Here is a 26,796-nt window from a genome sequence, read left to right on the forward strand (position 1 = left end):
CAAATTTGTGATTTCTACCAAACTCTTTCCCTAGAGCCTTTGCTGTAGCTTCCTCACAGGGGAAGAAGCAAAACATAAGCTTGCTTATTTTTAAATCACGAAGGTTTGCTGTTTCTTTCTTTTTTTTTGTTTAAAGTCACTATGATTTGTTGTAATTTTTATTGGAGCAGTAGGGGAAGAGGGCTATTATTTCTCTTTGTCTCCCTGCAGTGAGTTAGGGTAAGGAAGGAATGTGGATCCCTCTGGGATAAAATGAAAAAGAAAGTAGATGGGAATTATATGTGGGTCTACTCTATTTCCCTTAAGAAATATCGACCAATTCAAGTAACCAAGATCCAGACATGTATCATAGCACTGAGATCATGTGATGGCATTTAAATTTTAATAAAAATAAGATGAAACTAAACAAGTCAACAATAGTCTTCTGTTTTCAAGTATGTGTGATACGAAGTAGAAAAAAGAGGCTCATGAAGATACCTCAAATGGTGGACACAGCCATACCACTTGAATAACCAACAGATATAAATGGATATTATTTTTAAAAGAGAAGAAATAATGACCATCCCAAAAAGAAACATGCTGCAATAGTGAAAGACAGTGCTAAGCTTAAAAGTTCGAGAGACTATGTAGAGAAAAATGGATTTGCCTGGGTCAAGTGTCAATGAAGACTTACAGTACAGCAAACGTAAGTCACATTTGAAGTAACAGATGCCAGAATACAATAGAAACTCTCAGATCTGGAGGAAAAAGGCAAAAAGCCACCATCATCTTATTATCTCCTTGGCCCTTGTTCTTCTGGTGCAATATTCGCAAAATCAATTATGTTTCCTCAGACACGCCTACTTTCAAAATGTATGCTTTTCACCTTTCATTCTAATACAATTTAATCTGGTTGCTTTTCTGAAGAGGAAAAGAGTATATAACTTCAAGAGCCTATAGTCTGGATGTCCCACCATCCTCCAGCCCTTACTGTTCAACAAAACAGCTTGAACCCCAATGCCTCCTCACTCACAACTTCCCCTCCCTACCTGTAGGTCTCCAGTCTATCTGGGCACAAAGGGATTGTATCACTGTCACTGCAGGTCCTCCACACCATGACCAACTTCCCTGAGCTCCCATAACACCCTCCTGCACAGTGCCCACCCTGCTGTCACTCCACAGATCATCATTAATGTGTAGTCATCAAGGGTAGAAGTCTTTTATGGACATTTTGGAGGTAAAAGATAGTAAAAATAGGAGAGAAAATTCCCTAAAACTGAACGCTAAGTAAGATAACTGTCCTCCAAATTCAAAGAAAACAAAAAAGGAATGTAAGCTTTTCAAAGGGATCCATTTCATCGGCAGAGCCTCATTCCTATGGCTATAGCTTTGTGTTATTACCTCTCCCTCTCTCCTGTCTTTCCTCTTCCATCTCTTAGTTTTGAGTACTCAAATCCTATACACACTTCCTCAGGACTCTCAATTGCACTCACCTTGACTATTCACAAGAGCAATTTATTTTTGCTGCTGCCTTATCCTACCAGATCAGCCCCAAGTACTATTCTTTTCACAGCCTCAATCCACTCATCAAAATGTCTTCCTAAATAGCATGAAACAGACACAATACAGGTATGCTGGATATGTTCTATGTGCCCCTGCAAAGTATGTATCTGCCCTACTCTACCCTGTTTTGTGCTTCAAAATGCTCACCACTATGGACTGTATCATTACGGCACTAACAAATTGGAGGACAGGGAGAAGAAGGTCAGGGTATTTATTCTGAAGGCAGAAGTGGGTATATCCCTCTATTGAAGGCCACAGTTCCTGTTAGGCAGGCAGGCTTCTCTTATAGCTGCAGACCTCATTGAGTTCCAGTAACTACACTCAACCCTTGCCCCTGAAGTTTGGGGGGGACAGTGACTTCCAGATGTCACTAGTTCAAAATGCCCATCATCCCTTGTTGGTTTCTCTTAACCCTGCATACACCTTTGTAGACAGTCCTTTTTCTCTTTAGTCACCCCAGCTGAGTGTGCCATCCATTTTCTGCTAGGATCCTGGCTGATTCAGCAGGGAGAAAAAGAAACTAATTAAAAATTTAATTGATATCCTCAGAGAATAAAATACTCATAATATAAGAACTGGCTGCTCAGAGAAAGTAACAATCTGAGAATACAAAAGAGTTATTGAAAGTTAAAAACACGGCTGCTAAATAAACATGTCGATAGAAGAACTGAATAATAGAAGTGGGCTGAAGGGCAAATTTGTAATTTGGAAGATAAGTTCAGGGAACTCTCCCAGATATAAAGTAAAAAGACAAAAAAGAAACGGTATATGAAAAAAGGTTAAGATGAAGGTCTAACACTTAACTATTGGTCAAAAAACGACAGACATAAGAGATATAATAGAGGAGAAGTAACAAAAGAGATGATAGAAGAGTAATTTGAGATTCAATCTTTATATTGAAAAGACCCAAGCATAGTGGGGAGAAACATATTCTGACATACAACAGTGAAATTTCCTGGGCTTTTTTTTTTTTTTTTTTTTTTTTGAGGCAGAGCTTCACTCTTATTGCCCAGGCTGAAGTGCAGTGGTACGATCCTGGCTCACTGCAACCTCCATCTCCTGGGTTCAAGCAATTCTCCTGCCTCTGCCTCCCGAGTAGCTGGGATTACAGGCACCTGCCACCACGCCTAGCTAATTTTTTGTATTTTTAGTAGAGATGGGGTTTCATCATGTTGGCCAGGCTGGTCTGGAACTCCTGACCTCAGGTGATCCACCTGCCTCGGCCTCCCAAAGTGCTGGGATTACATGTGTGAGCCACCGCGCCCAGCCGAAATTTCAAACTCTAAAGATAAATGAAAGCATCTTAAGTTCCCAGAATGTCCTTCTTCTTAGGAAAAACATGATAAAGTATTTTGGGGTGAAGTGTTTGTAACTTTCAAGAGGTTGAGCAAAAGGAGAGAAAAAAACAGAGAAGGCCATCGTGGCAAAATGTTAACAATACGTGACTCTACGTGAAGGGTATATGGCATTTTCCATACTATTTTTTGAACTATTTGATAGGTTTTAAAAAAAAGTTGGGGAAAAAAGAAAAACAAGCCTCCTAGAGAGGGGTAAAATAAAACAAACAAACAAACAAAAAAAACCAAGTTCCATACTAAAAGAATAAGAATGAGACTGGCATAAGACTTCTCATTATAAACACCAGATGCTAGAAAATAATGGAATAATGCCTTCACAGTTATGAGAGAAAATGATTTTAACCTAATATTCAAATCAACTGTAACAAAATCTGAGGTAAAAGTAAAAACATCTTCAAATATTCATGGGCCAGAAAGCTTAATTCCCACAAACTTTAATTTTTTTTTTTTTAAGACTGGGTCTTGCTCTGCCACCCAGACTGGAGGGCAGTGATACAATCATAGCTCACTGTTACCTGGGACTCCTGGGTTCAAGTGATCCTCCCACCTCAGCATCCCAAGTAGCCAGGACCACAGCCGTGTACCACGACACATAGCTAATTTTTACTTTTTATTTTTTTGTTGAGATGGTTGGGGGGGTGGGTCTCACTATGTTTCCCAGGCTGGTCTCGAACTCCTGGCCTCAAGAAATCCTCCTGCCTCAGCCTTCTAAATTGCTGGGATTATAGTTGTGAGCCACTGCACCCAGCCTCCACAAACTCTTAAGAAAATTAATACTGAGCTTATGAAACTTAAAAAACATAGCAATGAATTACTTAAAAAATGTGATGAAACCACATCTTATTATCACGCTAATCCAAGCATTACATCACCTACTGCTGAAACACTGCAACAGCCCTTTAACTGGTCTTCATGCCTCCTTTGTTGTACCTATCCATGCCCCACACAAGAACCATCATTTTATTTTAATGTTCCATTTTATTTTTTTTAATGTAGGTAACAGATTCACATTGAACAAAATACTTTCACATGATTTGAATGTAGGAAGTGCAAAAGAGCATTAAATCTCTGAGACCCAGAGAGTGGGGCCCCTACACTTTAGAGGGCCTGCTGTGGACCTCCTCCAGCTGCACCCCTCTGAGAGATGAAGTCCACAGGACTAGGGCATGTGCCCACCCAGATTATGCTTCAGGTACTTGGAACCCTAGGAATCTCTACTCAAATGGGCTGAGCCAGCTCTCTGGGCCTACACATGGGTTGTCCTCCCTATGGCTGAACACAAGGCCCATGTACGCAACCTTAGGCTCAGAAAGTGGACAGGCAGCAGCTGTATGCGGGGTGTGCAGCAGCTGATGTGAGGGCAGGGTGTCTATCCTTCATAGTGTAGGGGTGGGTGGGATTGGGGTGGGAGAACAGCATAGACAGGCCACCTGCTGGCCAGGGCCCACCACGTTGAAATGGGCTTATGAAAACGTATACAGTGAAAAGCCTTGGACTCATTCCTGTCCCCAGCCAATGGCTACTTTTTCCAAAGACAACTACTGTTTCTAATACAAGTTAATCACTTTAAATCAAACATGTGAAAATGTAATCTCCAACCTAAAGGATTTTAGTGGTTCTCTATTACTGTTAAGATAAAATCCAAAATTCTTAAAGTGGTCAACATAGCATTTTTCAAACTATAACATTCATTAGAACCATTTGGGGATTCAAGTCTGATCCAGTAGAACTGGGGTGAGGCTTGAGATTCTGCATTTCCAATATCTTCCCTAAGTGATACAGATGCTGCTGACCCACAGGCTACACCTTGAGTAGTAAGAGCGTATAAGAAATTAATATTCCTTTTGAAGCTATGACTTCAGCTACCCAGGTAGGGAAGGACGTTTTCCTCCTGGTTTACCCATCTCATTTAAAGAGAAAAAGCTACAGCCAGTCCACACAGATGGGAGACAGGGTGGGTAGAAACTGCCAAGTAATAATAATAGCTAACACTATTCATTCATTCAACAAACATTTGTTGGACAATGTATGTGATAGCATTGGTCTAGAGGGTCCAGCAATGAACAAGAAAAAGCCTCAGTCTTCCTGGAGCTTATAACTTACTAGGGCAGACAGAATAAATATATAAGTAAATAACGAGTTCAGGTCGTGTTTGGGGCAAAGAAGAAAAATAAATCAAGATAAGGATCTAGAGGGTAAGAAGAGGTGCTATTTTAGATAACTAAGGCATATACAAAAATAGTTTTTGTTTCTTTTTTTTTTTTTTTTTTTTTTTACCATACTAAGTTCTAAGACAGGCACAACGCTAAGTACCTTAAAGAGATGAAGGTCCTTTTATCTTCATTTTGCTGATGATAAACTGAAGCTCAGAGATGGTAAGTAACTTCCTCGAGGTTAGACAGGCAGAATCGGGATATGGACCCCGGCAGTCTAGGATCAATTTCTGTGTTAATATGTATTTCCTGTTCATGTTACATGAGGGCTGCAACTCTGCTGTGCTCAGCTGAGCTCCCTGTGTTTTCATATTCTGGAAGCCAGACTTAAACTTTTAACCTGTAAACTGCCAGGTGAGGGCCTGCCAGTTTAAGACCAGCATCATAAGAAACTCAAGTACAAATATTCACCAGACACACTGCAAGAATGTGTCTTGTACTCACTCAGCAGACTCAGAGGCACGAGCTAACATTTAGTCAACAAAAATTTCCCTTTGTTGGTTTAAAACTCCCCAGTTTCAATCACTTCAATTTTTCTCTAAAGTTTAAGGAAAATAAGTTTAACATGCAGCAGGTCACTCTCGTTTTAGCAATGGTTCTTAATCTTTTAAGATCACAATCTCTTTGAAAATCTGATAAAACACAGGCTCTCTCCCAAGAAAAATGCAAGTGAGTACACAGTTTTGCATGCAGCTTAAGGGGTTCAGACACCTAAAATAGCAATAATCCTCAATTTGAGAACGCTTACATTGTAGCATCTTCCGAAATAAATCTCTGCTCTGAAAACTTTCTTCTCCCTGGTGAAGGGAGTGATCCTCTTTTACTAATTACTTAATTTAATTAAAACACAGTTAACTCTTAATTATTAGCATTTCAAAAATACAGCTTTGTCCTCTAACACAGTTCTGCAGCAAAAAAGAAAAAGGACCTAGCTAGCTGTTAAGAATTAATTATTTCAGCTTCCTGAAAGGCAAGTTTCAATGATAGGTTATCTATGTGTGAATTAGCCATAAATATTTTTATTGTATAGTGGGTGATTTCCCTTCTATAGTCAGTAGTTTACAACAAGTATGTTGTTGAATACAACTCCAGTCCTTGAGAAACACAAGCATAATTTCCCTAAGTCACATATAATTTCCCCAAGTCGCATGTTTTTAGAGAAAGGTAAATTTGTTCCTTCTGCCCTCTAAAAACCATGAAATGCATCTCTAGACTAAGAAATGATTTAGGCTTCTGTATCATTTTTCAGCTTCATAGTATATTGCTGATTTTACTTTTTTTAATAAACAAAACACAGTACTACTAAAATGTAAAATGACACAATGGAGAGAGCAGGCAAGTAAAACAGTAACTTTTGATTCTTGATGCCTCATGTTTAATTATACAATGACTGAACCATAATGTGGTAGAGCTCTTAATACAACATACCCAAATTATTGCATGGCTAATTCAAGGAGTTTAAAGTAAACAGGAATATAAAGATGCTTAAATATACACTTAAGGCCAGCTGTGTTTGTGACTTGAAAGAGAGCTAAGGCAACACGATAGTTGACTACGGAATCACCAAAAAATACAGACATTTTATCTAGTCAATTTTTTTTTAATAAAATGGCAAAGATATTTGAATTAAGCAGATTTAGAAAAAATTATAAATAGGTAAATTTTTGTTATTTGCATTCAATAGAATCAAAAATAAAGTGTTTTTTTGTTTGTTTTTTTAGTTTCAAGAGGCAGTATAGTATTGAAATTAACAAAATAAACTCTGGAGACCAAATGTCTGAGTTTGAATCCTTGCTCTGCCATCTGCACTAGCTAGGTGAACAGGGGCAAATTAGATAACCTCTTTGTGTCTCAGCCTCCTATTAAATGGGTGAATGCATGTACAGAGTTTAAAGTGGCACCTGCAAAAAAAAATCCAAGCATTTGAATGTAAGCTCTACGAGGGTAGTGATTTTTATCTATTTTTCCCTTTAGTGCATATGAGTACCTAGAACAGTACTAAAGATGGTAGGTGCTCAAAAAATATTTGTGAAATGAATGACTGTTATCGTTGTTATTATATGGTTATTTTCTCAATAGATGGAAAAACTAAATCAGTTAAGCTCGGCTATTTAAACTTGGAAACTTTGGTCTCTTTTCCCCAACCCCCCTTTAAAAACATAAGTGTTGGGACATTGCAAACCCGTCTTCTCCTAAGACCCACAGCACCAAAATATGGGCAACAAACTAGATTTTGGTTGAGCAAGAGTGCCATCTAGCGCTCATAAAAGCTACAAGCTGAGAATTAGGAGTAAATTTTTATGCAGTGTAAACACAAAGGGGAAAAAACCCACAAATGCAAAACTCATTAGGAAAAAATATTCTTCATTAACAGCCAAGGTGTTTGAAAGAAAGTTATTTCTAAATAAAAATCTCAGCTTTAAAAGTTGATATATACCATATTAGAAGAGACATTTCAGAGAGTACAGTTTACTGAAGTTCTACTTACCTTAAAAGCCACTCTTCTATGAATAGAAAGTGGTGTTTTGACTTATTTTCTTTTTAATGACATGTGTTTGGTCTCATTATAATAGATTAACTCATTATAGAAATTTTGGAAAAATTAAGAAAAGCATAAACCACTGCCAAGAGAGATAACCGCTATTAGTATTGGGACATACAGTCATGTGTCACATAATAACATTTTGGTCAACAATGGACCATATATACTATGGTCATCCCATAAAATTATCATGCAACATTTTTACTGTGCCTTTTCTATGTTTAGATAACACAAATACCATTGTGTTACAATTGCCTATTCATTACAGTAATGTGCTATCGAGGTTTGTAGCCTAAGAGCAATAGCCTAGATGTGTAGTAGGCTATACCATCTATGTTTGTGTAAGTACATTCTATGATGTTTGCACAATTATGTAATTGCCTAACAATGCATTTCTCAGAATATATCTGTCATTAAGCAACACATAACTGTATATATGTGTGTATATATGTATATACCCCTTCTAGATTTAAAATATACATTAAAAATAGTTTAATTTTAATAAAACATTTGGCCAAGATGCTAAAAATGAAATGAGAAAATTATAAATATTGATAATTTGTTTCTCTACTAAAATCAAGAGCTTTCTCTGTCATTGAAAAGCTCTCATCTCAACATTGTATTCAGTGGGTTAAAATTTTAAAATAAATTGCTATAAATTATGTAATCATTTGTGGGTAGCTCTACAATAGCCAAAATACATAAGAATTATGGTTTATAAAGTGAAAAAAGACAATTATTTCATCTGTTCCTTATAGATAACACAAAATTGATAGTAAAGTACACCAACTTGACTTTGGGTGATCTGAATAAAATTTGGGTTTGCTTAATATTTAATCTCACTCCTTATTCATTTGAGAATGCTCATTAAAGTTTTGGGATTTGCTTTTAATTCTCTTTCCCCTCAAATCATAGACACAGAAGAGATTTGACTCACAGCTCACTAGAGAATTATCAAATGATGAAAAGAAAGCTGACTGCCATTTCCTACCTTTTGGACAAATGCTGTTTTGCTTTTAGTACCAAGAATGGGAAGTAAAACATTTCCTAAAGTTGCATAGGAATAATGGTTGACAAGAGTCATGGAGGAAAGGAAGAACGAGGAAGATGAAGAAGCTGCTAGAGCCAGGCAGGCCTCTCCCACTGAGGCATGGTGAGCCCCACCTAGTGAGGGGGCAGACACTGGGGTAGAGCATCTATTGTTCAGGCTGGTGTGAGGCTCCTTTATCTGGAGAATGGTTGCAAAGGTAGGAAGAAGTCGAGACTGGACTCATACTATCACTAGCTGAAGCACACTCTATTCTGACATTAATCAGGTTTCTAAGCATATACCCTAAATCACAGCTCTCTTCATAGTATGCAGGAAGGACTCTTTCCTAACTCCTAGCTTCAGGAGATAGGTTGTTAGGGTAATGGTTCCCAATGGCTTTTAAAATGGTTCCTAATGATCCTCCTGGTATTCACTCTTTTCTGTAATCTGTTCCTTTTGAGTATGGACTAAACCTAGTTGGCTGGTTTCTAATGAAGTGATTAAGGTAAAAGTTATGGGATGTTTTTTCCAAGATTAGGCTATAAAAGACTGTGATTTCTGTCTTGCTGGCACTCTTTCTCAGGCTAATACTCTCTCCAGCTCCTCACGTTTCCTTTGAAGAAGCAAATGGAAAGGCCCATGTGGCAAAGAACTGAGGGTGGCCTCCAGCTAACATAACTAAGAACTTGAGGCCCTCAATCCATTAGCCTGCAAGGAACTGAATCTTACATCATCTGAATGAACTTGGATGAAAACTCTTCCCAATTTGAGCCTTCAGATGAGACCATGGCCCTGGCAGATACTGTAACTGCAGCTTTATAGGAGACCCTGAAACAGGGATCCCAGCTAAGGTGTAAGCAGATTCCTAATTCACAGAAATTGTGAAATAATAGTTGTGTGTTGTTTTAAACTACCAAATTTGTAATGAGGCTATAAAAAACTAATTCAGTTGTTAAAAAAATAAAAGCTCCTCAACACCCCCTCCCTGACCCCAGAGGGAATGACTCTGAGGGTCTTTTTCCTCGGCTTGTGGAAGCCTCTGCAGTAACCACCTAAGCCTGGACCCTGCTCCTCCCTTCGACATGACTGACACTTCCACAAATTAGGTCCTCTCCAGTTCACTGCATAGTCTCTCTCTGTCATCCAAGGGCTTCTGCACTTTCCCCAACATCTGAAATAAATAATATGATGTTTGAGCAAACTTCCTAGTTCCATGCTTCAGTGACCAGACCAGATTGGAATCTAAGTGCATGTGTGGTTTCTAAGATAAATCATCCATCTTTATTATGTATCACTAATTGTACTGTGGTTTGCAGCTTCTATTTACTATTTACCAACTAGTATGAAAACAGTTCAGTATTTTAACAAGTACTGCTGTGCCAATGCATACTGGCTGAATATCAGTCCTAGTTTATGCTGTAAGTTTAATTTGCTTGATAAGAATCTACTTTCTTTCAATAAGTTTTCAATATAGTATAAGTGTATGAGTTTGAATGTCAAGCATAGTAACATTCTAGGGAAATTTCAATTCTTTAATGTAAATTTTACAACTTCTTTTGGCCATCCCAGTCTTTAAATTACGAGGGTATTACTTTATGGAAACTTGTTTTATTGGAATTGTTTTATTTATAATGCCCATCAATGTAGTGAGGAGCTTTGACACAAGTTATAGTTACATGTTCATACAGGCACTGACAGATGGCGCAAGGAAGATAAAAGGGGGCCACAAAAAGGAAACAAAAATGAGGCCAAAACTTAGTCTGCAGGAAACAACAACAGAGCATTAATTACTTCCAGCCAGTCATCCGAGATTTGGTTTAGGCATGTTTGGGATAGAGGCAGTGTATACTTGTGTAAATGACAGACAAACTGAGAATAAAAGTTAATTATTACAGTAAAATTTATTTGCTGTATTAAGCTGTCTTTATTATTCCAACCCATCCTGATCTTTCCTTGCTCTGAATTACAGTCATGCTTCGCTTAATGACACAAATATATTCTGAGAAATGTGTTGTTATGTGATCTAATCTTTGTGCAAAAATCATTGTGTGTGTTTACACAAACCTAGAGGGTAAACTCTACTACACACCTAGGCTTTATGGTAGAGCCCATTGCTCCTAGGCTGCGAACTTCTATAGCATGTTGCTGGACTGAATATTGTAGGCAGTTCTAACACAACGATAAGTATTTTTGTATCTAAACATATCTAAACATAGAAAAAGTACAGTAAAAATATATTATAATCTTATAGTACCACTATTGTATATGCAGTCTGTTGTTGACTGAAATGTCATTATGTGACACATGACTGTACTGTATCACCCTACATTTCACATACTTTTTCCCCATTGATTTTGTTTTCCAATACAAAAATAATACATGCTCACTGTAAAAAGCAAAAACAAAAAAACCAAAAAACTCTAGGAAAATAGACTAGTGATTAAGAACAGAGACTTAGAAATCAGACATGCCTTCTTGACTCCAGTATTCACTATTTAAGTTCATCTTTCTGGGTCTGTTTCCTCATCTATAAAATCTAAAACTCACCTCCCAGAATTGTTGTAGGTATAAAATTGGAGATTGCAGGGAAATGAGACTTCAGACAAAGTGCACAGATAGTTGTGTAAACTCATCCAGAATATGAATGTAAACCCCAAATATAAAAAGACAATAGTATGGCATGAACTGAGTTTTGCAGATCTGGTGTGACCCACATGATCAGACAGTGTCACCAGCAGCTGCACCTCACCTTTGGGAACCCTGGGGTCCAAGGAAAGAGCACTAAGGTGGCTGCAAGTACTTCTTCTCAATGAGAATGCCTAGGAGCTTCCCGTTTCCTTGACTAAATAAATCAGAAACTTAATCTAACATTATAGTGAGTGGCTTCATGCATATTTGTGTACTTCTTTTGTTTGGGAAAGATCTCTTCCTCAAAACCTGTAACCCATGGAAACACTGCAAATGTTATATGTAAAATGCTTACCACAATGCCATATGGTAAGCACTCAATACATTTAAGTGATTTTAATTTTTTTAATTCATTAAACAAGTCATATCAAAAATTAATTACTAATGATTACCATTATTCAAAGAAAAATTTAAATCACCAATAACTCTATTTCTAAAAGAGAACTATGGTTAATATTTTGGTGCATGAGTTTCCTGACTTTTCCCTCTTCTCTATAATAATAAATATTTTACATACTATTTTAAAGCTGTCTTTTCTATTTAAATTTGTATATTTATTTCTTTTCCTATACATACATTTTAAAACAATTTTCAATAATTATAATAAGTTCATGACCAGCCTAGGCAACATAATGAGACCCTGTCTCTACAAAAAACTTAAAAATTGGCTGGGTGCAGTGGTGTGCATCTGTAGTCCCAGCTACTTAAGGGGCTGAGGTGGGAGGATTGCTTGAACCCAGGAGATTGAAGGTGCAGTGAGCTATAGTCACACTGCTGTGCTCCAGCCTGGGTGATGGAGTAAGACACTGTCTCAAAATAAAATAAAATATAAATATAAATAATAATCCTTTATATCTATAATCCCTGCTGTTTGATATTTAATTACCCACTTGTATATAAAAGACATATAGATAATACATTTATATCATAAATATATGAACATGTACACACTTTTAAGGTTTGGACTAATATTCAAACTGCCCTCTAGAAAGTCTGGCTGTATGATGCACTGTCCCACCAACAGCTGCACTGTTGTCAACACAGTACCATAAAATTTCACATTTTTAGCCAGTCTTAATTTCTTCTTCGATTTTCACTACAAAATTCTTAAGGGCAATAGTTGTTTTCTTTTGTTTTTACATCCCCCACAATGCCAAAACAGTGTCAGACATAAAGAAATATTTTAAATGAATTCTAACCTTATCTTTAAAAAGCATATTTATTTCAGCCTTAGGTGGAGAGGGAGGTCTGCTATAGAGGTGCAGTGGGATTCAGGAAAAAAAATAACAACCCTGTAATTCTGTATTTTAACAAGAGAAAGGAGCTAATCATAATTTAGTCTCATTCTGACCAATTAAAATAATATATTGTATGAAATGAAAGAATATTTATCTCAAGGTTTGAATCTTCATATATTACTATATATCTACTTCCAAATTCAAAGAGGGAGCCATCAAAGACCATTGTAGACTGGAATTGGATATTTCTTTATTGGAATAATTACCACTAAGAGAATAAAAATAAACACACTTCTGATAAATTCTCATTGCCTGGTGGAAAGGCTAAATGCAATTCTAGCCTGGGGTCAAATTTTTGCTTATAAAGTTATTTTTCTGTGCTAAACTGAAAAAAAAAAAGAAACAAAAGGGATTGTCTGATATTCATACTCTAATATTCAATACAGGCCCAATCATGCAAGATACGTTTAAATCTTTAACACCTAAGGAAGATGAATTAAGCTTTAATGTAGTATTTAAGAAAAAAGCAGTTGTCACTAATGAGGTATAACAGTTAGACTTTCCATCTTCCTTGACAAGGTCAGTTGCCAAAATCATTTTGTTTCATCATGTTATAACAGATTTTTAGCGCACATATCAAAACTCTGACCTAACAAATGGTATGCAAAAGGACAAAAATGGCATTTACTCTTATAAATTTGCAAATATTTTGTGCTTAATGGTACTGTCATAATAGGATTTACAATTAGGAAATCTCAGTGAGGTATTTTAAAATCTAATTTAAAACATATAAGCAACAAAGTTAAAAATGCTTCAACAATTATGTTGGTTCGGGTACCCAGTTCAAATTGAGTAATTTCTGAACATTATATAACTTAGGTGAGTTTGCTTTTTAAGAAATCAAGACTAAAATGTTACAATTTATGAAATAAATGCTGAATTATGAAAGGGATGCAAAAAAGTACTTTTCTACATTGTTTAAACACAATCCTTTATGATTCTAATGATAATTTTCCATAATAACTGAATAAAAGAATAAGTTGAATCTGAAGTATGCATGAGCATACAAATGGGAGAATGATTTCTGTATGAGCTCAATGTAATTATACAACCTAGGCTTGATTTCTAAAGACAATTGAGGCTCCTTTTCTTTTTAGCTATAAATAACTTGCTGTATGATATGTAATGCAAAACCGTATTTTGGGAGATTTCAAACATTTATAATCCACAGGAAAAATACTCAACACTCCTACACTATTTTTTCAAGCCCACAATAGTGCAGTCTTTCAGCTATAAAGCCAGAAGCCAGTTATAAAACCAGTACTTTTCCACTAGAGTTACTTGTGGGGCGGGGAAGGGGACGTTCAGCACTGCAAACGTTAGGGTCTAAAATAAGATCATTGCAAGGAGTTACTACAACACTTGCACTGCCAGCACTGTCATGGCAACAATGAACTAGCTAGGAGAATGCTCTTTTAACTTTCAAAGCTAATCTTGAGTCTATTGCTCATGGAAATATACCAAATTTTCTTTTAGGTAGTGCATTAAATAAATCATCTTACTAGGAATCTCTTAATATAAAAATAAGCCTTTTATACACCATATTTCCAGGATCACAGTCCACAGAATCCTTGCGATCAGGCAACTTTTATAATGACAACATAATGAAAATTATACACCACAGTGAAACATGAAGATTCAGTAGGGTTCAAATCAGTTTCAACATGGGTCAAGGTTTAAATAAGAACTTGATATGCAACTTAATAACATCTGAGAATGTGGTTTCCCCTAGAAAAGTTTTAAGTTTTACCTTGAAGGAAAACAATTTGGGAAAGAAAGTAATATATTTTCACTGTTAGGAATCTTAACGTTAAATTTTTATTCAGATAATGAGGTATAATGTTGGAAAGCACAGACTCTTGAGTCTCACAGCCTGGGTTTTAAACCTGACTCCTCCTCTTACAGACTGAGCATCCCTAATCCAAAAATCCCAAATCCCAAATGCTCCAAAGTCTGAAACATTTTGAGAACTGACACGACACTCCAAGTAGAAAAATTCCACACACAAGTACTTAATACAGACTATTTCATGCACAAAATTATTCAAAGTATTGCATAAAAATTACCTTCAGATTATGTGATAAGGTATATATGAAACAGATATATTTTGTGTTTAGATTTGGGTTACGTCCCGAAGATATCTCATTATACATATGCAAATATTCCAAAATCCAAAAAAAAAAAATCTGAAATCTGAAACACTTCTGGTCCCAAGCATTTTGTTCTGTTTTGAAACAGGGCCTCCCTCTGTTGCCCAGGCTGGAGTGCAGTGGTGCAATCTTGACTTACTGCAGCCTTGACCTCCTGGGCTCAAGCAATCCTCCTACTTTACCTCCCAAGGAACTGGGACCACAGGCATGCACCACCATGCCCAGCTAATGTTTGTATTTTTTGTAGAGATGAGGTCTCACCATGTTGCCCAAGCAGGTGTTGAACTCTGGGCTCAAGCAATCCAACAAAACCCTGGGATCACAGGTGTGAGTCATGGTGCCCAGCCTGGTCTTAAGCATTTTGGATAAGACATATTCAACTTGCATTAGCTATGATAACTTGGGCAAGTTTTTAACCCATCTGGGCCTTGTTTTTTCTTGACAGATAAAATGGGAATAAAAATGTCTACTCATACAATGTTGGGAAGGTTGAATGAATTATTACATGAAAAGGGCTAAGGGTTAGGTGTGGCATACAGAATGCCTTTTCTTCTTGTTTTCAAAAGCATACAGACTGCTAATGGCTCTTTAAGACAACTTGATTCCAATCCCATGGCACATTTTAAAGCAGACAGGAAAGTCTGGTGCCACCTCTGCCCCTCCCCTCCCATCCACCCCAATTCACAGAAGATAAAAGAGGCAGGCATTGGGAGCTCAGGAGGAGCCCCAAAGACACCTGCCAGATATTACCAAGCAAATTCAACCTTGCTTAGTTCCTTTCTTCTAAATTATATCAGGCTGTCTGATACAGAAAGCACTGTTTTGAAGACTTTCTGCTTAGTATGTCAAGCTCCCATTGGGGGAAGCACAGTAGAAACACTGATAGGGCAGCTCTAATGTCCTCATTAGACCGTCAAGGAAAGAAACTTCCGTAGTAGATAACTTGCTTGGAGTACTAGACATGAACCAACCAGGAGCAGAGTATTCGGTTGCTTACTGGCAATACCGGCATACAAACAATCACTTGTTTTCCTATATTATGTGTCCCTGAAGACACGTTGAAAGTTAAATGTTTATAAGTGAAATAAGAGACTAACTCAGTGTAAGGGAAATCCAGTTCCCAGAGAGCTAAAACAATATTTATAAAATCCTTGTAGTTCCTAGAGGCACTATTTCCCCTAGGACCAATGAACCTTCAAAGTAGCTTAAAACTTTCTCAGTTGGCTGGAGACTTGGGGGCTCTAAGGGCATATAGTGCTAGAGGGCTCAACTTCCTATTTCCTCCCCTAGAGGAAGGAGGCAGAATAGAATACTAAGTACTCACATTCACTGAGTGCTTACTGGGTTCCAGTAAGCATTGCTCATAACTCTGTAAGGGAACTGAGGCTTAAGGAGGTTATGTAACTTGCCCAGTCACACAGTTTGGCAGAGCAGGACTTAAACCCGGTCTGACTAACTTCACAGCCCATGGTCTTGACCATTATCCTCCAATGCTGTCCAGGTACTGAAGCACAAACTTTGGCCATGGGTCTCTCCATGTGCACTTGATCACCTGGATGATCCATGCAGCTGCCTCTCTGCAACCTCTCCCTGCTGGTGCCATGCTGGCATACCAGAATGATGCTGGACTCCAATGAAGGGCTGGTTGCTCCAGATCTGCTGTCACTTTGGGCAACTACTAACACTTACACTGGGGCAGTGGTACCCTATGACACGATGTATTAAAATGGAATTTAATGTACAAAAGGCAATTAGGGATTTTCAATACATGTGGATAAAGTGCGGGATGTATGAAAGTCAATCACGTAAAAATCAAGCGTATCCATTTCTAAACTAATGGCAGTTTCAAGTTTGACTCATTAGATGGAAGATCTAGATCAAATGCATCATTATCATCACCATCACAATCATCACCAATATTTGTTGTGCACTTACTACGTGTTAGGTTTACTTCTACATGCTTTACACGTTCAAATAATTCTCAAACCCACTGTATGAAGTATTATTATTATTTTACAGATAAGTAAACAAAGGTTCAAAGAGTTTATTCACAGTTAAATTTGTACAGTATACTAAAGTTTACAAAATGGTTTACCAATGTCATCTCTTAATTTTTAGAACCATACCACAAGGGAGATAATAAAATGTCAATTACTAGATGAGGAAACTGACCACAAGGGAGACAATAAAATGTCAATTACTAGATGAGGAAACTGAGACTGTAGAGGTTAATTTATTCATGAGCACATGGCCAGTAAGAAAATTCAACATGACCTTTACACCATTCTGAAGTAAGATCTCTAGTCAAAGTGAGACTGTGGATACTTAGAATAGATGGTTAGGAAATAAAGTAAATCAGAAATAAAAAGTTTCTTTTGTTTTTTAAAGTATAACCTTTATTAAACTTAAGTGAAATACATAGCCTTTTCTTTCCCATGTCAAAAAATAGATAAGCATAGGGTTTGGCAGATAGTAGATACACACACATACACAAATCTAATGAATGAAATGAGAAGAAATGATTCATTAGGTTCAATGGTAAAATTTACATTGTCTCAATAAAATTTCAATTTTTCATACTCAGAATGACTGTCATCAACAAAGGTCATATGTTATAATTTAAGTCAGTCAATGTATACCTTAACTTGTTCAATGAGAAAGTAGATACATCTTAATTTGAGGTATAATCACTATCAATGACTTTGAGAGATCTTACACTGTGAGAAAACCTGTCTCCCTAACATTTAAATTACTTTTTACTTTTGAAAGGCTTCTCTTAAATATGTCCTTCGGTACCATTGAACATATCACTCTACCACTATTTTGCAAGGCTCAGTTTTTATCACATGATTGGAAGAATTTCTTGCTGTGTTTAGGCTATGAATAGCATTTGAAAAATTACTCAGTTATAATTATAGACAGCTAGCACCTGCCAACTAGCTAGAAAATGAAATCATGTAAAATTTAAAGACAAGTGTGCAGTGCTTGTCAAACACAGAGGTATCAGAACAGTAAATGCTCACTTTTAGTAAGGTAAAGATTCTAATTAGACTTTACTGAATATTACAATAAAAGTAAAAATTATTCTACCCATATGGTTAATTTTTCAAGGCATATATATTTGTCAGTTTGTCAATTTAAACAACTTTTAAGTTAAAATACTAAATTAATACTATTCACTAAATGAATATGTATATTCAATGAATGATTATATATACATATTAAAGTTTATTTGGGTAATATAAACCACAAAGCTCATGTCATAAATTTTTTTCCCTTTAGTATTGTTTAAAAGCTTAGGAATTAGGCCAGGCACAGTGGCTCACGCCTGTAATCCTAGCACTTTGGGAGGCCGAGGCAGGCGGTTCACTTGAGGTCAGGGGTTGGAAACCAGCCTGGCCAACATGGTGAAACCCCATCTCTACTAAAAATATAGCCGGGCATCGTGGCGGGCGCCTGTATTCCCAGCCACTTGGGAGGCTGAGGCAGGAGAATCGTTTGAACCCTGAGGGGGAGGCTGCAGTGAGCTGAAATCACGCCATTGCACTCCAGCCTGGGCAACAAGAGCAACAGTCGGTCTCAAAACAAAAACAAAACAAAAGAAAACAAAACAAACAAACAAAAAATAAATAAAAGCTTAGGAATTGTCCTAAGGTGATTTTATAATAAATGAAAGAATTTATAATTCTAAGAAGACCTCTAAATTTTAAAATTAAAAATAAGGTAATATTTATGTAAAATATAAAGCTAAAAGTATCTAGTTTTTCCAAGGTAATTCCCTATTTCATTACAATCTATCAGATTTCTTTATATAAAAGACATTAGAACATGAGAAGACAGATAATTATTATGTTGCCAAATTTAACATGAATTTTTTTGTTACAAACTAAAGGTTGTTTTTAATCTATTTATTTGAAAAGTGTGCCACAAACTGTGAGTCTACTCGTAATAGACAGATTTTAATAATAAAATACCAACTGGGAAAATCTAATAAATGCTCCTAATAGTCATCCTACAGAAACTCTCAAAGTGTCTCCAGCGAAAAACGCACTTTTAAAAAAACAAGCATCTTTTAAAGTTTTTTTTTCTTTTATACAGTAACTTTATGGTACATGTATCTTTATTGACACTGGCTTATCAGTGTAGCAACCAACAGAAAAAAAAAAAACAAGCATAAAAATAATGTTCCCATAGTGTGACTATCTAGCTAAGGATTTCATACCTAAATTTCTAGTGTGTCAATGCCCCTAGAAATACAATCACCGGCCAGGCGCAGCGGCTTATGCCTGTGATCCCAGCACTTTGGGAAGCCGAGGCAGGCAGATCACAAGGTGAGGAGATCGAGACCATCCTGGCTATCATGGTGAAATCCCGTCTCTACTAAAAATACAAAAAATTAGCTGGGTCTGGTGGCGGGCACCTGTAGTCCCAGCTACTTGGGAGGCTGAGGCAGGAGAATGGCGTGAACCCCGGAGGCGGAGCTTGCAGTGAGCCGAGGTCGCGCCACTGCACTCCAGCCTAGGCGACAGAGTGAGACTCCGTCACACACACACACACACACACACACACACACAGAAATACAATCACCAAATATTCTGAAGAATCCTTGAAATCTGATTTCCTGAGTATATTCTGCCAGCCTAATTAAAGTACTAAGTAATTTCTTTAAGGTCATTTCAAATCTTTCTCACTTAATGTAGTAAATGTGAGCTAGAAACAATGTGTCAAAGTAAACCCTATTTTCCACTGACTTCTATTTAAAAATTTAGATATTTTACCATCGTGTGAAAAAATAAACTGATTTGAGAAATTCTGACAAAGCAGAGATTAGAATTGGTGGCAAAGCTTGCTTGGTGCTGATGTACTTCCAGCAGCACTTTCATCCTTCTAAGCACTTTAAGCACGCTGCCCTCCCTGACCAGCATCAACTCTGTTCTTCCACAAATTCTAAGATTTTTCTCATGTCTATGGTTCCTTCCAGTCCATGCTAATTTGCTACAACATAAACATTGACTATTTTTAAGTTATAAAATTCTTCATGATTAATACACAACCCAAAGTAGTGCCCATTTTATTAAAATTTTAAGTGATTAAGAATCCTCTATTAGGCCGGGCACGGTGGCTCACACCTGCAATCCCAGCACTTTGGGAAGCCAAGGCAGGCAGATCACTTAAGGTCAGGAGTTCAAGACCAGTCTGGCCAACATGGTGAAACCCCACCTCTACTAAAAACTAGCTGGGTGTGGTGGTGCATACCTGTAATCCCAGCTACTCGGGAGGCTGAGGCAGGGAGAACTGCTTGAACCCGGGAGGTGGAGGTTGCAGACAGCCAAGATCATGCCACTGCACTCCAGCCTGGGCAACAGAGTGAGACTCCATCTCAAAAAACAAAAAGAATCCTTTATTATACCCAAGATTCCACAGCTACTTTCTGTCAGACCAAAGTTTCAACAATCCTTAAGTTAGCAGTTTGAATTATTAATTACCTATTCAATGGTAAAAAGATATTTTGCAAATTTCTAATGGCTTATCAAGAGAAAAATAAATATAACTCTAAACAAAGACAACAGTACACCTACTTTCTAATTCTTTTACTTCATGAATGGTCTGCACATACAGCACCTTTAAAGACACAAAGTGTTGAAAATGAGAAAAAATTCTAATTAAGCCATTGTTTTAGAGGATCCTTCATGATGTCATGAACAACCCATGATCTTAAAGTAAAATTTACTATGCAAGTGTTTAACATCTTTGTACAAAATACTATATCTCATTTGTAAACAAAATAACTATGTTAGAAAAATATTTTTTAAATGAATCAGTTTTTTTCATGTTAGAGGCCAATGGGGGCACTCCAACAGGAATAAAATAGATGAAATCAGGCCGGGCACCGTGGCTCATGCCCGTAATCCCAGCACTTTGGGAGGCCGAGATGGGTGGATCACAAGGTCAGGAGTTCAAGACCAGCCTGGCCAACATGGTGAAACCCTGTCTCCACTAAAAATAGAAAAATTAGCTGGGCGTGGTGGCGCCCACCTGTAATCCCAGCTACTCAGGAGGCTGAGGCAGGAGAATCGCTTAACCCGGGAGGCAGAGGTTGCAGTGAGCCAAGATCGTGCCACTGCACTACAGCCTGGGCGACAGAGCAAGACAGCATCTCAAAATAAATAAATAAACAAAAATAAATAAAATAAAATAGACGAAATCTGAAAACATAAAGAGTACTGTTAATTTTGATCTTTCTGAAGAGTCAAAACATAGGACAGGATGTATTTATATATTATAAAGAAGACACTGAGTATAGATAGTACAGATATGATTCCTCCTGTAAGTCAGAAAGTTAAAAAAAATTGGCTGTCTTCAAACAATTTAGAAAAAAAAAAGTTAAAGATTTGCCTTCAGTTTCTTCACATTCTTTATCCAAAGAAGGACAGAAAACCTGAGAATAAAGAATATTCTCTGAGCCTCAAAAGCAAGGAAGGAAAGTGGTCAAAGACACGAATGAGAGGAGGCAATGAGAAGTAAGCCACAAGGCTTTCTGAGGGAAAGGGACCGAGTTCACAATGTATCAATAAAATAAGAAAGGCCAGAAAATAGTGGTATGGAAGAGAGAAGCTTAGTGTAAATATTGAAAGAGGACTCTCATATTTGCTGTGATATCTAAGAGTCAGCAGTGAATGTTTGACATGCACTACCTTAGACTTTTGGCTCTCACTAAATGGCAGTTAAAAAAAAAAATCAAAACAAAACAATCATTTAAAAAGACCAAATCTGCTTCTAGAATGTCTCCAATCTGTTATATTTTATAGCCCCACTAAAAATGAATTAAGTATGCTTCTAATCTAATCGGATCCAAATTATAAATAGACCAAGTGATATATTATCTAGTTAGATACACATGCAGTTTTAATGGAAGCCTCTAATTAGGCCTGACTGCCTTCTGTACTGCTTCTCCTCATCGAGAAATTTTCTGTTCAAGTGATGGGGGGGCAGGGGGCGGGTCTCCTGGTCCTTAGGGGCTGAATGCTGATTAGTCCAAACCAAAAATAGAAATGCCCAATTTCCTCATCAATGACTGGCTTAGAAAAGGGCATGTGACCCAATCCCAGTCAATAGAAACTGAGAGGAAGTCTGCTAGAGGGTTTCTGGGAAAGCTTTTCTTCCCCGAGAGAGAGACGTGGGAAGAAACTCTTTTCTTCTTAGCTGCAGATAGTCATGTCTGCACATGGTGCCTGGAATAGCATGCTGTAGGAATGGAGACATCATTTGCTATGCTGAGGAAGGAGAACAAAAAAAAGAAAGCAGACAAGTAATGTAGTTGAGCCAATGAATCAATCAAGCTTGGAACTGCCAACCTCCAGACTTATTATGTGAAATAATAAACTTATTGTTAAATTTTCAATCTATTTATTACTCAATTGGATAGCAACTAGATACTGCAACTCCAACTGTAACTCTAACAGCTATAAATGTGCATCCTACCCAGCAACGAAAGTTTCATTTCTCCTGGAGGTGGGGGGGTAATAATCACTTTACTAAATGAAAGCCTCCACCACCCCACTTACCAAAGATAAGTATTTTGTTGCTTATTCTAAATTTTCTATCTTAAGCCAATTTACTTTCAGACAATATTGATTGCTGGCAAACTTATGAAAATGACCAAATGACCATTCTTGGAAAAGTACTTGGCTATTCTGGATAGGCCTCAAAATCTTTTGATACATATGTGCTCTCATATTTTCCTCCTTAATTACATGTATCATCAAGACTATAGATCACCAGTAGACTATATTAGGAAAGTGGGCCAGTATTAATACTCCCATTCCTTTGTTTAGAGAATCAAGAGTATCAAAAGGTGTAATTCTTCTTTTTAAAGTTTCTTTTAAAACCCAGTATAAAGCCTTGGATGAGAATAGAAAACCTTCTTCAAAAGCAGGAAACAACTCTTACTGATCTTCAAGTCCTAAGTACAGTGCCTGCCTGGACCAGAATATTTCTCAAAAATGTGAATATATTTAAACATGCTGATGTGGAATCAATAAATTGAGAACTGGGGTATAAACAAAAGATGCTATCTCCCAATGTGTCCATTTTTTTTTTTTAACAGATTTAGCTGCTTGGAATTGAATTCATTCTACCACCTTGTCATCATTTCTCCCTTGCCAACTATAGCCCTTTTAGCTGACCTATAGCAATTAAGGGCTTTCAGGAGCAGCTGCAGAAATTGCATATGCACCACAGCTTTTGCTGCTTTACTAATGAATAACAGAAAGCATTATGGAGTGCTACATTTGAATTAATATTTGCTTTCTCATGTGAGGCTGATGCTAAAATGGTAGGCAGTGAAGCTGGAGAGGTAAGTGAAAGCCAGATAATGCTGGGTACTATATGACATTAAGAAGTTTAAATTCAATTCTATTCTAAAGGGCTTTTGCCAGTAAAGTTACATAGATTTTCATTTTAGATAAATGGCTCTACAGCTATGTGGAGGATAGATATAAAAGTGGAGGGTGAGTTTAATCTGGAGAAGGAGACATAGCAGTGACAGAACTAGAACAGCGGTATCGGGGGCAGAAATTCATTTAGGAGCTATTTCTACTTGGATGTCTCATAGGCAACTTAAACTCAACATGTCTAAAACAGCAGTCATTTTTCCCCTAAATTGACCCCCTGCCACTCTTTTGTCTCAAAAAACAATTGCACAATTCACCAAGTACCTCAAGCCAAAAACTTTAGAGCCATGCTTAATTTTGTTATTTTCCTCATCTTCTAAATCCAACTAAATACTATATCCTGTGGTTTCTAACTCCTTGATATCTATCAGACCCATTTTAATTTTTTCCACTCCCTCCTGCCCTACCTCACATCCTAGTCCACTATCACTTTTGTCATAGGCTAGTAGGACAACCTCCTAATTGATGTCACACATCCACTTTTGACCATGGAAATCCATTCTCTAGAGTGATCCTTCTGACACACTATCAATCACTATACTACCTTGCTCAAAATCCCCCAGTGGCTTCCATTATTTCTATGATAAAGTCCACAACCCTTAAATAGCCTATAAGCCCGTCTGGGATCTGGTTTCTGCCTAGTAATAGCAGGCATACCTAACATTAACTGAGCATTTCTTTTATGCTAGGCACTGTGCTATGCTTTGCAAACATCATTTATTTTATTCTCACAGCAACATTGTGAGGCAGGAACCATAAGCATAATGCTCATTTTGCAGATGAGGAAACTGAATCAAGGAGAGATTATGTAACTTATTCAAAGTTGTAGAGTTAATAAAGTACAGTCCCATACTGCATAACATTTCAGCTGATGATGGACCCCCATATGCAACAGTGGCCTCATAAGATTACACACTTGACCCTTGAACAACAAGGGGGTTAGGGGGCCAACCCTCCACACAGTTGAAAATCTGTGTTTAACTTTTGACTCCCTCCAAACTTAGCCAACAATAGCCTACTGTTGACTGGAAACCTTACTGATAATATAAACAGTCAATTAACACATATTTTGTATGTTATACATATTATATACTGTATTCTTACAATAAAATAAGCTAGAGAAAAGAAAATGTTATTAAGAAAATCATAATGAAGAGATCATATATTTACCATTCATTAAGTGGACGTGGATAATCATGAAGATCTTCATTCTTACGGTCTTCACTTTGAGTACACTGAGGAGGAGGATCAAGAGGAGGGGTTGGTCTTGTTATCTCAGGGGTGATAGAGGTGGAATAGGCAGAAGGAGAGGCAGAAGAGGCAGGCATACTCAAGTGTAACTTTTGTTTGTTTGTTTGTTTGTTTGAAACAGGGTTTTGCTCTGTCGCCAGAGGGCTGGAGGGCAATGAGACAATCACAGCTCACTGCAACCTCGAACTCTTGGGCTCAAGCGATCCTCCTGCCTTAGCCTCCTGAATAGCTGGTACTACAGGTGTGCTCCACTGCACCCAGCTAATTTTTTTTTCTTGACTTTTTGTAGAGATGGGTCTTGCTATGTTGTTCAGGCTGGGCTCCAACTCCTGACCTCAGGAGATCTTTCCACCTCAGCCTTCCAAAGTGCTGGGATTACAGGTGTGAGCCACCCCGCCCAACTTAGTATAACTTCTATTGAAAAAATAATCTTCCTATAAGTGGACTCATGCAGTTCAAACCTATGCTGTTCAAGGGTCAATTGTAATTCTATATTATTACTCTACCTTTTCTATGTTTAGATACACAAATACTTACCATTGCATTACAATTGCCAAAGCGTATTCAGTACAGTGACACGCTGTACGGGTTTGTAGCCTAGAAACAACAGGCTATATAACACATAGCCTAGGTGTGTAGTATCTAGGTTTGTGTGATTTCACCCTATGATGTTCAAACAAATATGATACCACCTAACAATGCATTTCTCAGAGTGTATCACCGTCATTAAGAGACACATGACAGTATCGGAGCCAGGTCTGCCAAACTCCAGAGTATGTCCTCTTAAGCTATTCACGCCACCCTCAAACTGTCTGCCCCAGCCATATTGCATTACTTTCAGCTCCTAGAACTCATCTGCTCTCCTTGTCATGAGGCCTTCATACATACCGTTCCCTATGTCCGGAATGTCCCCTCACAAATCTCACCTTTACATGGATAATATTTATTCATTTATCATGTCTCTGCTTAAATGTCATTGCCTCAGGAAAGCTTTCCCTTACTATCTAAAATTAAATTTTATATTTGTTTACTTCTTTATGGTCTGTTTCCCTTTGGTATGATGTCAAAATTGTTACCACTGGTCCTCAGTTCTCAGAATGACATTCAGCAGGAGTTCAATAAACATTTGTTGCATAACTGCAAGCATAAATGAATGATGCTGGGGTGGAAACTCCCTAAACTGAAAACTTCATCTATTCAGACTACTGATGAAAAACAGAAAGAAAGTATAAATTTGTTCATCCACTGGATATTTATTTAGTAGCTTCCAGGTCCCAGCCAGTACTCTTAAGAACTCACAGCCTTCCTATGGGAGACAGACACAAAAGCATGTGCTTATAACACAATATAAGTAAATTGCCTTTTATAATTGTACAATAGATGCAGAGATGGAAAAAAAGAGTATAAGTCTATAGGGAACCTTCCCAGGAAATTCCTGAGTCCTTTTGCAGGATGAAAGAGTCTTGAAATATATATCGCATAGTCTATGTATTTCACTTATGAAAGGGAGAGGAGCATCTACTATATATACCAGAGTACTTTACATCTGATTTAATTCCCACAAGAGCTCTGTGTTGTTATTCCCATTTTACAGATGTGGAAATCCAAGCTAAGAAAGGTCAAGGAATTTGCCCAAGGTTACAGGCAAGGACATTAGTAAAGGAGTGGAATTTGAGCCCAACTGTGACTCCAGTACCCACTTATTTATCATTATATTGAAATCCTTTGATACTATGCTCCCCAGAGCCTGCTTACTTTTATTTTCAATATAACTCTTAACACGATTGGTTATCTGGTTTCCCATTCCAATATGAATTAAGCAGCAAAATGAAAGATCAGGAAGAGACCAAAGTCAAGTATCCTGACGGCAAAGGAAAGAACAGAAAAACTATAAAAATTACACACAAAAATATAAAAACTAATGGATCATATAGTCAGTCCTCCACCCTTTGCTGCACAACAATAGTTGATATGCATAATGATGACCCCATTATGGACAAAAATGGTTGTTACAGTCACTACAGTCTAGAAGATAGAGAAATAACTTTTTGTGTTTCAAAGGGTAAACTTCAGTTACCTAGTATATTAACTCCTCTCGGGTAACTCTGAATTGTAACAATTGTTTCCAAAGTGTTAGTGAGAAGAAATATCCCAAGATCTTAAATAGAGTCTTCATTTTGTGGATATTATTTTTCTGTTGCTTTAAACTAAATTCAAGCCAGTATATAAAAACTGTCACTTTTAACTTACATAGTTACCCAAGTACATTTT

The 26,796-nt window shown here is 37.3% G+C and overlaps 1 protein-coding gene across 1 annotated transcript in view; it reads right to left on the reverse strand.

Moving 5' to 3' along the window:
* The window catches only part of SESN1 (sestrin 1), a 106,452-nt gene that overhangs the window by 77,768 nt on the left and 1,888 nt on the right, over nt 1-26,796 (reverse strand). The gene's annotated exons all lie outside the window — the stretch shown is intronic.

This window comes from Pan paniscus, chromosome 5 (assembly GCF_029289425.2).
Source record: "Pan paniscus chromosome 5, NHGRI_mPanPan1-v2.0_pri, whole genome shotgun sequence".
In the NCBI taxonomy this organism is placed as follows: Eukaryota; Metazoa; Chordata; class Mammalia; order Primates; family Hominidae; genus Pan; species Pan paniscus.